This window comes from Rhinopithecus bieti, unplaced genomic scaffold (assembly GCF_001698545.2).
Source record: "Rhinopithecus bieti isolate Rb0 unplaced genomic scaffold, ASM169854v2 scaffold_23405, whole genome shotgun sequence".
Taxonomy (NCBI): Eukaryota; Metazoa; Chordata; class Mammalia; order Primates; family Cercopithecidae; genus Rhinopithecus; species Rhinopithecus bieti.
Window position 1 is genome coordinate 2,463,923 of NW_016811519.1, and position 11,311 is coordinate 2,475,233.

Below are 11,311 nucleotides of genomic sequence, written 5' to 3' on the forward strand. Positions count from 1 at the left end.
AGTCTAGCTGTCAATTCTTCCACTCTTTTTTCAAGATTTTTAGTTTCTTTGCGCTGGGTACGTAGTTCCTCCTTTAACTCTGATAAGTTTGATGGACTGAAGCCTTCTTCTCTCAACTCTTAGCAAATGGCACAGCAGGAGATTATATCCCACACTTTGGCCGGGAGGGTCCCACACCCATGGAGCCTCCCTCATTGCTAGCATGGCAGTCTGAGATCTAATTGCAAGGCAGCAGCCAGGCTGGGGGAGGGGTGCCCACCATTGCTGAGACTTAAGTAAACAAAGCCACCAGGAAGCTGGAACTGGGTGGAGCCCACAGCAGCTCAAGGAGGCCTGCCTATCTCTGTAGACTCCACCTCTGGGGATGGGGCAAAGCTAAACAAAAAGCAGCAGAAACTTCTGCAGTTGTAAAAGACGCTGTCTGACAGCTTTGAAGAGAGCAGTGGATCCCCCAACACTGAGGTTGAGATCTGAGAACGGACAGACTGCCTGCTCAAGTGGGTCCCTGACCCCTGAGTAGCCTAACTGGAAGACATCCCCTAGGTGCAGACCGACACCCCCCACCTCACATGGCAGGGTACACCCCTGAGATGAAGCTTCCAGAGCAAGAATCAGACAGGAACACTGGCTGTTCAGCAATATTCAATCTTCTGCAGCCTCCACAGCTGATACCCAGGAAAACAGGGTCTGGAGTGGACCTCAAGCAATCTCCATCAGACCTACAGCTGAGGGTCCTGACTGTTAGAAGGAAAACTAACAAACAGAAAGGACACCTACACCAAAACCCCATCAGTATGTCACCATCGTCAAAGACCAAAGGCAGATAAAACCACAAAGATAGGGAAAAAGCAGGGCAGAAAAGCTGGAAATTCAAAAAATAAGAGCGCGTCTCCTCCTCCAAAGGAACGTAGCTCATCGCCAGCAACAGAAAGTCTTATTTATAAGCCTCCAAAGAACTTATAGTAATTGTAAATATAAACGAAAAGAAACCTGGTTGATAGCATATAAAGGAACTATAACAAAATTTTGAGAAACTAAAAAAAGGCATTTTATACTGGCAACTATAGAATGATCCTATGACTTCAAAATGTAAAAAAAAAAATAGTGATGCCAAAGGTTTTCATTGCTGTCTGACCCTTTTCTTGTTAAGGATGATCTATGCTTTGCCCAACACCTGTTGCCTTCATCATCTTTCCCAAAATTTCCTCTCTGAAATTTTCCAAAGAAGCCATATTGGATCACATTTCACCCTCTTGAAACAATGAGATAATTTACATGAATGAAGCAATGCATAAAATAAAGTACCTCCCATTGCCATGAATTACATATCCAGTGAAATGAAATGAAATGCATAAGTATGCACACGCTAAAAAGTCTTTTCCATAATGAAGACTGACTCATCCTTTGAGAATAATTTCCTACCAAACATTTTTAATCTACTTAGACTTATGGAATAATCACATGGTTCAACCTTTATCTTCACCTAGTTCAACAAGGCCACCTTCATCCTCTCGAGGACCTACATGGCATGCTTTCATAGAAAACGCTTGGACCCACATGTCAAATGCACATTTGAATTGATGACCAAGATTTGAAAAGGGCAGTCCAGTATTACACTCATTCTGCCTCCACTTCTAGAAGAAAGGATGGGCAAGATTTATGCAGTGCTCAACTCTGTTGTAAAGATTTTTTTTATATAATAACTTACAGTTTCTTTCAGTTCCAAGTCTTGACAAAGTCAGATTCTCAAATAATTGGCTTTGAGGTTATATAAGACATCACATGTTCAGCTCTATTCCCTGTGCTCCTGCCCCATAATCTGGGTTTATGTCACAAGAATAATTGGGGGTAGAAACAAGGCTAATAATTGTACATGTTATCATGCCCAGGTAAACAGACTTGCAGCTGGTAGGTTCCAGTGGATTTCTTTTATGTTGTCTGAGAACTTCAACGCAGGTTTTAAGAGACTGGAAATAAAAATTACCTGGCTTGATTGAACCTAATGATTGCTAATGATTGCACAGTTTGTTTAATTATCATCTTAATCCCAAAGTGTGATGGAAGGTGAATTTCCAGTGTGGGAGGAAAAGGAATAAGATACTACTAAGAGAATATTATCATGCACTTACTGTTCTCACCTCTCCTCCCCCGCATAATCAGCTCTTGAGCCTGGGAGGACCTTCTGACCTACCAGAGTGGCACTCCAGAATCACTTTACTGTGACAGTTAATGAGCCTCATTTCCAGAGGACAAACACAGCAGGCTGTTCTAGACTAACGATGATGTTCTTACCCGATGCAAATGCAGAACAGCGCAGCTTTATGAAAAATCACCCCAAGGAAAAGAATCCTCCAACAAAATAAAGTCAGGTGATGCCACAACCCACAACCAATAATCAGGGAAGGCCACTCATGATACCTGTTCTGTCTTTGATGGTCAGGCTCCCTGCTCAGTTTAAGAACGTAAGTAAAGTTTATCTCAGCTATCTGCCCATCCTCAATGGCATCTCCATCTCTTTGTGTGTGACAGCCACCTACTCTTCCTGGTTATCCAGGAGGGGTCTTATTCTGGTGCCCATGTCTTTCCATTCCCCTCTTTGCAATAAAAAGTTATCCTTCTTCCTATTCCATCCAGGCCCTAGATGACAGGTCCACTCACTGAGCCAGGACACTGATGGCTGATAATTGCTTCGTCTGATTTCCCCTTCCTAAGATACCTGTCTATTTTTAAAAGTCACTGCCAATATCTTTACCTAAAGAAATAAGTAATGTGAAAATTCCTTATAACCCAGCATGATATATTTGACAGGAGAGAGGGAAGAGTTTCTATTCATGTCTCTCAAATCATAACCAGAATGTCTCTCAAATCATCCCTTATACACTTGTACTGTATAAGGGATGCCCAAGCAATAGGACATCCCTGCCCACTTCATATGCACCAAGGCCAAACTCATTTACTTACCCACCTTTGAGATTCTATGGGGCTAAGGACCTAAAGTAAGGCAGAGTATGAGCTAATCAGAGACACAACAAAACTGGGTGTTGGAAGCTAACATTACATGGCCTGTATGTGCCCCATTAAGTTCAATTAAGTGACATATCTTTGCCAGACTTTCTTACAAATTGTCACACAGCAAAATAGCACACATGATATACCATTTCCTGGTATAGCAGGAAAACCAGCCAATGACTATCTGGGTGAGTTCAGCTGGGCAGACATCAAGTCTAAACCCCAGACTCCAGGTACACAAACTAGGAATAACAATATTCAACATCCAGGGCTGTTGGAAAGATTAAATGAGATGGTCCTGGAAAAGCAGCAAGCTCCTCCTGTGCTTGAACAGTGCTCTTCATTCATCTTGGCCCCCAGCTTCAGGATTAATTTCTTATCTAAAGCCCTTTTAATGTGAACTTGAATACCCCCCAAAAGTACCTATTTTTCTCTTTATCATAATCACTCACTCTCCTCCTTGCACTATTTGGCCAGCCTCTGGGGAGAACCAATTCCTTTCCCAGGGTTCTTTCATGCTGGCTATGGCAATACATGTGAAAGACCTTATGCAAACTCACACTTAGTCAATAAGAATCTTGTGAGAACAGACCCCGAGCCTTGCACAGGTACTATGAGGGCTCCACCAGAGTAAAGACAAGGACCTGTTCCATACAGAGCTTCCACCAGTTGAGAGAATAGGCTAAGCATATGAAAGACATACATATCATAGGACAATGTGAGACTGTTTATTATTTTTACTATGTGTTGTGGGTTGTAGAATCTATATAACAATAATAATAGCTAAAGTTTAATGAGTGCTTACAGCAAACAAGGCACTATTCTAGATACTTTACATATATGTGTGTATGGGACTGTTGTTATTTTTGTTTTATATATAAGGAACTTGAAGCAGAGAAAGGTCAGGTAATTCACTCAAGATTATGCAGTGGAGGGGCTGCCATCATTATTCAATTCAATAGAGAACTACAGAACACTGCACTGAGCACAGGGCTGAATGTGCTGAATTAATGTGAGATCAGGGCAGGAATCACCTCTTCCTGATCTTTATTTCCAGTTTGTTGATTAACTGACTCATGAATGAAAGAAGGCTTGTTGGAAGACACAGGGTAGACTATAGGTAGACCATAGAAAGGCAAAGTGGAGCTTACACATAGTAAGCAGAGTAGGAAGCCCACATGCCCAGAGACTAGATTGAACATCACAGTAGACAGGAACCAAGAAAATTGACCTTAATGAAGCCCCAGGCTTCTTTTGAGGATAATAATGGATACAGGGAGATGGATGAGATAGAGGGAAATAATGAGAATGCCTTCAACACTAAGTAATGAAGTATAGACTTCATGGGCAATAGGGGACACCTACAAATTATTCAGCAAGGAAACAATTTGAGAAAAGTGGTATTTTAGAAAGAACGGTCTGGCAGGAGTGAAAAATTGGAAGGGAGTAGAATAATCCAGGTATGAGGTCAGGATGGGATGAATTTGATTTTGCCAAATGGTTGACTTGGAAGGAAGAGCTACAAGAGCCAAAGCACAGAGAGAAATGGCAATCCAACAATTAGTGAGTACCTTTTATGTGCCTCAGAAAGGGGATGAGGATAAAAGAACAAGGAAAACATAATCCTTGGTGACCAATCACTAAGAAGACAAAAGCAAAGTTGAGAGAGATCTGCCAAGGTGGTCTCAGGCATCAGACTGGGACGGCACCACTAATGCCTAAGACCAGATGTAAGATCAGAAGGGTGAGATACCCATTCCAGACATGCAAACTGATGGAGATACAACTCACATTCTTCTCTAAACCCTTTATAAGTATTTATCTCTCTGATGAGATTTTAATCTTCTCAAGAAAGGAGCTGTATTATTCATCTCATTCAAGGTCCCCAGGGCACTATTAAAAATAAGGAAATCATACAATGAATATCTATCATCAATTTGCTAAATATCTTTAAATCCAATAGGAATTTCTTTCTAAAACTGTTACAATAACCTAGTCTCCATTCCTTCATTATCATTTTACAGTGTCTCCTACCTTTTCTCTTTTCCTTTACCATTCTCTCTCTACTCCTGATGAGATAGGCCTCCTACTGCTCCTGCCATCTGGCACGCTGAGCCTCAGACAATTTATCAACTCATAAAATCATTTTTTTTTAACTTTGAGAAAATTAACATGAAGAAAGAAAGAACTGTATGTGAAAGCTGAGAAGTTGATAAAATACTGTGTGATAGGTGTTAGAAAGGTATATTAGGTTGGTATTGAAGCTTGGGAAGCCGGGACTCCCTCTTGACTTTCTGCCTTATGCCTATACATTTATTTTCTTGGTGCCTAAATTGTTCCATCTGTAAGTGGACTACACTCCTGTCTGACAGACTCTACAAAGAATAAGTCCAGAACCCAGCACAGGCTTCAGCACAGTGTTGGATTAATGGGGAAAGTCCAGGGTGGGCAGGAAATAAATATCCAGCACCCCATCTCATAGATGATTATAAATTCAGCACAGGAACGACAGGAGCTGTTAAAGCAAAGCACTACCTACTCAGTAATAATCTACAGATACATGATGGATGATAAGACTCCAGTTAAATGGCTGATTAAGTTCCTCAGAGCATTCATGCCCACTGCAATGACCCCAAAAACAAAAGAAATAGGGGTACAAACTCCTGAAGGGATGAAAAGTAGGTTTCAATTCTCTTACAGAACCCAGTTGATTGACACTAACTGCCTAGATCCCTGTGTTAGGGACTTGGAGGCTGGTCCTGGGATCATTAAGAATACGGTGCTGTAACTGATGGGTGATACCTAGCACAGAGAAGGAAGAGGTGGTGAAGATATGTATGCAATCAGGCTTGCCTGGTCCTGTCCAAACCCCACCTCCATAATCAGCATAAATATTCTAAAGGATTGAATAAAACTCAGAGAGTGCCAGTGAACCTAATCTATGAGTGTTTCCTGAGTCATTACTAGACATAGGGCACCATACATTACAAAGGGAAGCCTTGTGGTGAAGGAGAAAGACTACAGAGGAGAAAAATCTTTAAAACCTGCACATCTACTGCAAAATGGCTTTACAACCTTAAGGAAGACATTTTGCCCCCTGGATTTCCATATGCTCCTCTGAAAATGGGAGAGGGGGATGCACATGCACTTTCTGTTACAAAATCCAATTTTGTTGTTGTCATTGTTTTAATTTCCAGTATTTACTATTTCTTCACCAAACAAAATTTTTTAAAATAAAAAGTTGCATCTCATCAAAATGCATGGATCACTTTTGGGCAAATAAGTCTACCTTGAAGACAAAAGTGAGAATGATCATAGTTTAACCACACTATCAATGTATCTGACATCCCTAAACCTTAACTTTTATCTCTTTTCCCTTCTTATAAAGCATCCTGTATTTATCTTCCACAAAGGCTAGACTTGAGAAATATAAGTAATATTGGCAGTGGCTGGTGAATTATTAACACCTGAGTAGGGGCTGAAAGTGCTGATGGAGAAAGAGATTAGTACTGATTCCCAGATTTCAGCTTTTATAGATAAGAGAATGGTTGGGGAAAAAAAGATAAAGAACTTGAAGAGGAAAGAGCCCCCTTAGTTTCAGATATTTTGATCTTGAGGTGCTTATGAGATACCTAAATGAAGCTGTCCAGTTTGATATGTAAGTCTAAAGTCTGGAAGAAAAATCTGGGCCAGAGATAAGATTCAGGAGTCCTTGGTATATTGATGCTAATTGACATAATGAGAATGGATTAGGGCAGCCAGGCGAGAAAGTATACAGAAAGGGAAAAGTAGTTTGCCTAGGATGAAAAGAATGCCAGAAATTAACTAGCAAGCAGTAGGGGGTCCCCTGAAGGAAATCAAGAAGGAAGAGTCTTTGAGGTGTCATGACAACCAGGAGAGTGAGGCATCAAGGAAGCCAAGAGGACAGAGATCTTGTTAAAGTAGTGACAAACAGCAGAAAAAGCCAGAAAGGGGATTTTTTAAAAGTCCAGTGGATTTGGTGATTCAAAGACATCAGGGCCGTTAGTATTTCAGCAGAATAGAGTAAGTGGGTACAAACTAAAGTGAAGAAAATCGTATTTTACTTTTATTTGGAGGAGGATGCAGGATTACGCCGATAGAGTCCAAAGATGGAGAGAGAATAAATTCTACATACTTGCTCTTTTCTGTTGCCTGCAACTGGATAAAGGTGAGCTATTTTTTTACTTACTGGTATGAGTCTATCACAGGTTAATTTCAACTGACTCATTGCTGGGAGAACTGACAGACCACACTAAGAAGAAAATAACATCTCAGGAAGGGGAAGCCTTCTAAATCTCATTTCCTTGTCTGCCGTGTTACCTCTGTCAGATTTTAAAACAGTCATTCAGCCTCTTTGTTGATCCATTTCCTTAGCTGTAGAACAGAAAATAATTCCCTTTTAATTGGATCCTAAAGTGCTAAAGGCCTTTCAGACTGCCCAAGACTGCAGTGTTTAGAGACAATATCCTAGCACACAAATTTTCGAGCTACTTTATTCTATTACTGAGAAAACCAATTCTTTCTTCATATGAAATAACCCAAATGTTCAAGACGTACATTTGTTTTTGTGGGTTTATTTGGCTTTGGACCCTAAACTATCTCCTTGTGTCTACCATATGTATCTACAAAAGTAAAGTGGAGAACTGAGGAAATGATCCAGAGAATTCAGCTCCCAGTTCAATGTTTGCCTCAGCCTGTTCATTTGTTCAACCAGAAAACTTTATAAAACTAAATTCCTCCTGCATAGGTTACAGCCTCCGGTTTATTGGGTCTGTGCAGGTTCATTTGCATTCTCTGTTTCTTTCCTCTTGAATTTCAGCCTCTACCAATTTTGTATCCCCCAGGAGCTGTCGTTAGCAGCCATACATCCTCTCTTGTAAATAAACCCCAACTGTCTGCTGGAAATTTCCACTCGCATATCCAGCCATCTCACCAAATGCAACACACCTAAAATCAAATCCATCAATCTCTCCCACAAACCTTGCTCCTTCTCAGATGCCCCTATTTTTGTCAATTGACATCATTCTCCTCATCACCCTGGCTCAGATCCTCAACAACATCTCTGTGCCCTCGCCCTCCCTTGTCTTCTACATCCATACCCCAAGTTCTAAAATTTTTCCATTGAAATGCTCAACCCATCTGTCCCTTCTAGCTTCCAGTTTTTGTGTATGTTCCATGTGTCAGACACCATACTTGGTACTTTACACACCTCACCTCACTTAACTGTGATGACAACCCATTGCAGAGGTTGATGGAATTCCCCCCGCATTCTGCGGAAGGTAGAATTGTGCTTCAGATGGTTATGAGAACAGTTATATACTGAAGGTTTGCATTCCTCCAAAATTTGTATATTGAAACCATAGCCCCCAGTGTGACTATGTTTGGAGATAGGGTCTCTGAGGAGGTGATAAAGGTCAAATGAGGTCATGAGGGTGGGATTCTAATTCAATAGGGATGGTGTCCTTTTAAGAAGAGGAAGAGACAACAGAGTTCACTTTCCCTACCATGGGAGGACATGGAAGGCAGGGGACCATCTGCAAACCAGGAAGAGCATCCTCACCAAGAATCAAGTCAGCCAGCATCTGGATCTTGTACTTCCCAACCTCCAGAATTGCGAGGAAATAAATTTTTGTTCTATAGGCCACCCAGGCTATCATATTATGTTATGGCAGCACGAGCAGACTCAAACAGGGGCTATGCCTGACCCTCTACTAAGGAAAAGAGCTAGGATCCAAACCCAAGACCACCTCTCTCTAGAGAGTGTGTCTGGAGCCAGCAATCTGCACAGCTCCCTGGGCTGCTGTCTAGCACAGGCCTCCACCACCTCACAGGGAAGGCTCAGGAATAGCTTCTTGTTGCCCACCTTGCTTCAAGTCTTCCTTGTCCTCCTCCAGTTAACCTGTGCATGTCACATTTGCTTTCTTCAAACACCACTCAGGTCACAACATTCCTCTGATCAAAGCTTTAGGTGGCTCCCCAATGGCTACAAGATCAGGTTTAATCTCTTTTGGCGTCCAAGTTCCCTTTAGTCTAGCCCAAGCCTTCTTATCCAGAAGGGGCCGACTCCCCTCACAGCCTATCCCAAAGGTTCACTGCTGTGCTTCCAAGTGCCACGAGTTATTTGTCAGTGAGTTGCAATGAGGGCAGGGGCCTTGTCAGTCAAATGTCTGCTTGTCTAGAGTCTGGCACATAGTAAGTGCTCAATCAATAGCTGTTGAGTGAGTAAGTGAATGAATTGGTGCATGCCATTCCTCTGACTTGCTTGCCTATAGCACCAGTCACTCCTCCCATCTGCAACTTGCCAGGCAGCAAGACCAAGCTCAGATCCACCTCAACAGTAATGGCCTCTCCAGCCACCCCAGTCTACCATGATCTCCCCCACCTCCAAGCCCCTCCTCAAGGACTTTCTGCCCTAGTAACTCACTCAACATGTGTCACTTACTGATATGAACCAGCATGGTTATCTATGTCCAAGAATGTTCATTTTACATTGTTTGTAATAGCAGAAAATTGACAATGATCTGTGGCAGAGACTGTCAGCTGTCTCCCAACATCTCTATCCTTTTCCTTATTATAAAAACACTGATGTTTAGCTGAGCCCATTGCTGCCCAGCTAAACAAAACAAACAAACAAAACAAAACAAAAATCCAAGTGTCCCATCTTTCATTGCAGCTACTTATGGCCACAGGGACTAAATTTTGGTCAATGAGATGTAAGTAAACATGTATGTACAACATCTGGGAAGTGTCGTTAGGGACACAGCTTTCTCTTTCCTATACTCGGTCCCATTGCCTGGAATTCAGGTGTGGCCGTGGAACTCTACAAACCATATTGGACCATGAGGACAAGGACAGGAAAGGGCAGTGAGCTGAAAAGAGCTTGGGTATCTGCCAGCCTCTTGAGTTGTTACAGCATCCCTGTGCCACCTGCCTAGGCACTTCTTTTTAGGAGAGGGAAATAAATCTCTATCTTGTTTGCACCACCGTTATCTGGGTTTCTCTATTTCATGCTACCAAGCTGGCACACACTGCAAATGCCCATTAGTAGAGGAATGAAAAAATAAGATTAAGTAGATTGATATGAAGGTAGTTGAAAGAAAAGAACTAGATATATCTATCCACTTACCTCTCTATTTACCTGTTTGAGAGAAAAACAGGCCATATGTACATTACAATATTCTTAAGTAAAAGAATAGATTCGGCTGGGTGTGGTGGCTCACACCTGTAATCTCAGTATTTTGGGAGGCTGAGGTGGGAAGATCACCTGCGATCAGGAGTTCAAGACCACCCTGGAGAACATGGCAAGACCCTGTCTCTACGAAAAATATATTTTTAAAAAATTAGCTGGGTGCGGTGGCAAGTGCCTGTAGTCCCAGCTACTCAGGAGGCTGAGGCACAAGAATCGCTTGAACTCAGGAGGCAGAGGTTGCGGTGAGCCAAAATTGTGCTACTGTACTTCAGCCTAGGTGACAGGGTGAGACTTTGTCTCAAAAAAAAAAAAAAAAAAAAAGAAATAGATTCATGTTTACTTATATAAAAACAAATCAAAAAAATTTTATTACAAAATTACTAATTATTTCTACTCTGTATATACCTTGCCCACTCAACAATCTTTCAGACTTCCCAGGGGCAGAGAAAAGAACTATTATTTTTCGTGTGCCTGTTATTCTCCCTAGCACATAATAGATCCTAATATTTGACTGGTGAAAACCTTAGGAAATTTGTCAAACATGACTATGTTTACAGAAACACCAGCAGTAAATAGGAAATGAAAATGGGGACATCATTCTCAGCAAACTAGCACAGGAACAGAAAACCAAACATCACATATTCTCACTCGTAAGTGGGAGTTGAACAATGAGAACACATGGACACACGGAAGGGAACATCACACACCAGGGCCTGTCGGGGGGTGGGGAGCTAGGGGAGGGATAGCATTAGGAGACATACCTAATGTAGATGATGGGTTGATAGGTGCAGCAAACCACCATGGCACGTGTATACCTATGTAACAAACCTGCACGTTCTGCACATGTATCCCAGAACTTAAAGTATAATAATTGTTTTAAATCTGCTTATTTAACAAAAGTCCCAAATATAATATGATTTTATAAATTATAGCCCTCATATTGTACATTAAATCTGTAGACTTGTTCATCCAAAAACATGAGATCCCTCATCCTTAATAATTGTATAATCTGAAAGATCATTCACTTTCTGTTACCAGCTCTAACATAGACGATATTATGCTCAATTGAATATTAAAACGTTTCACTTGTCT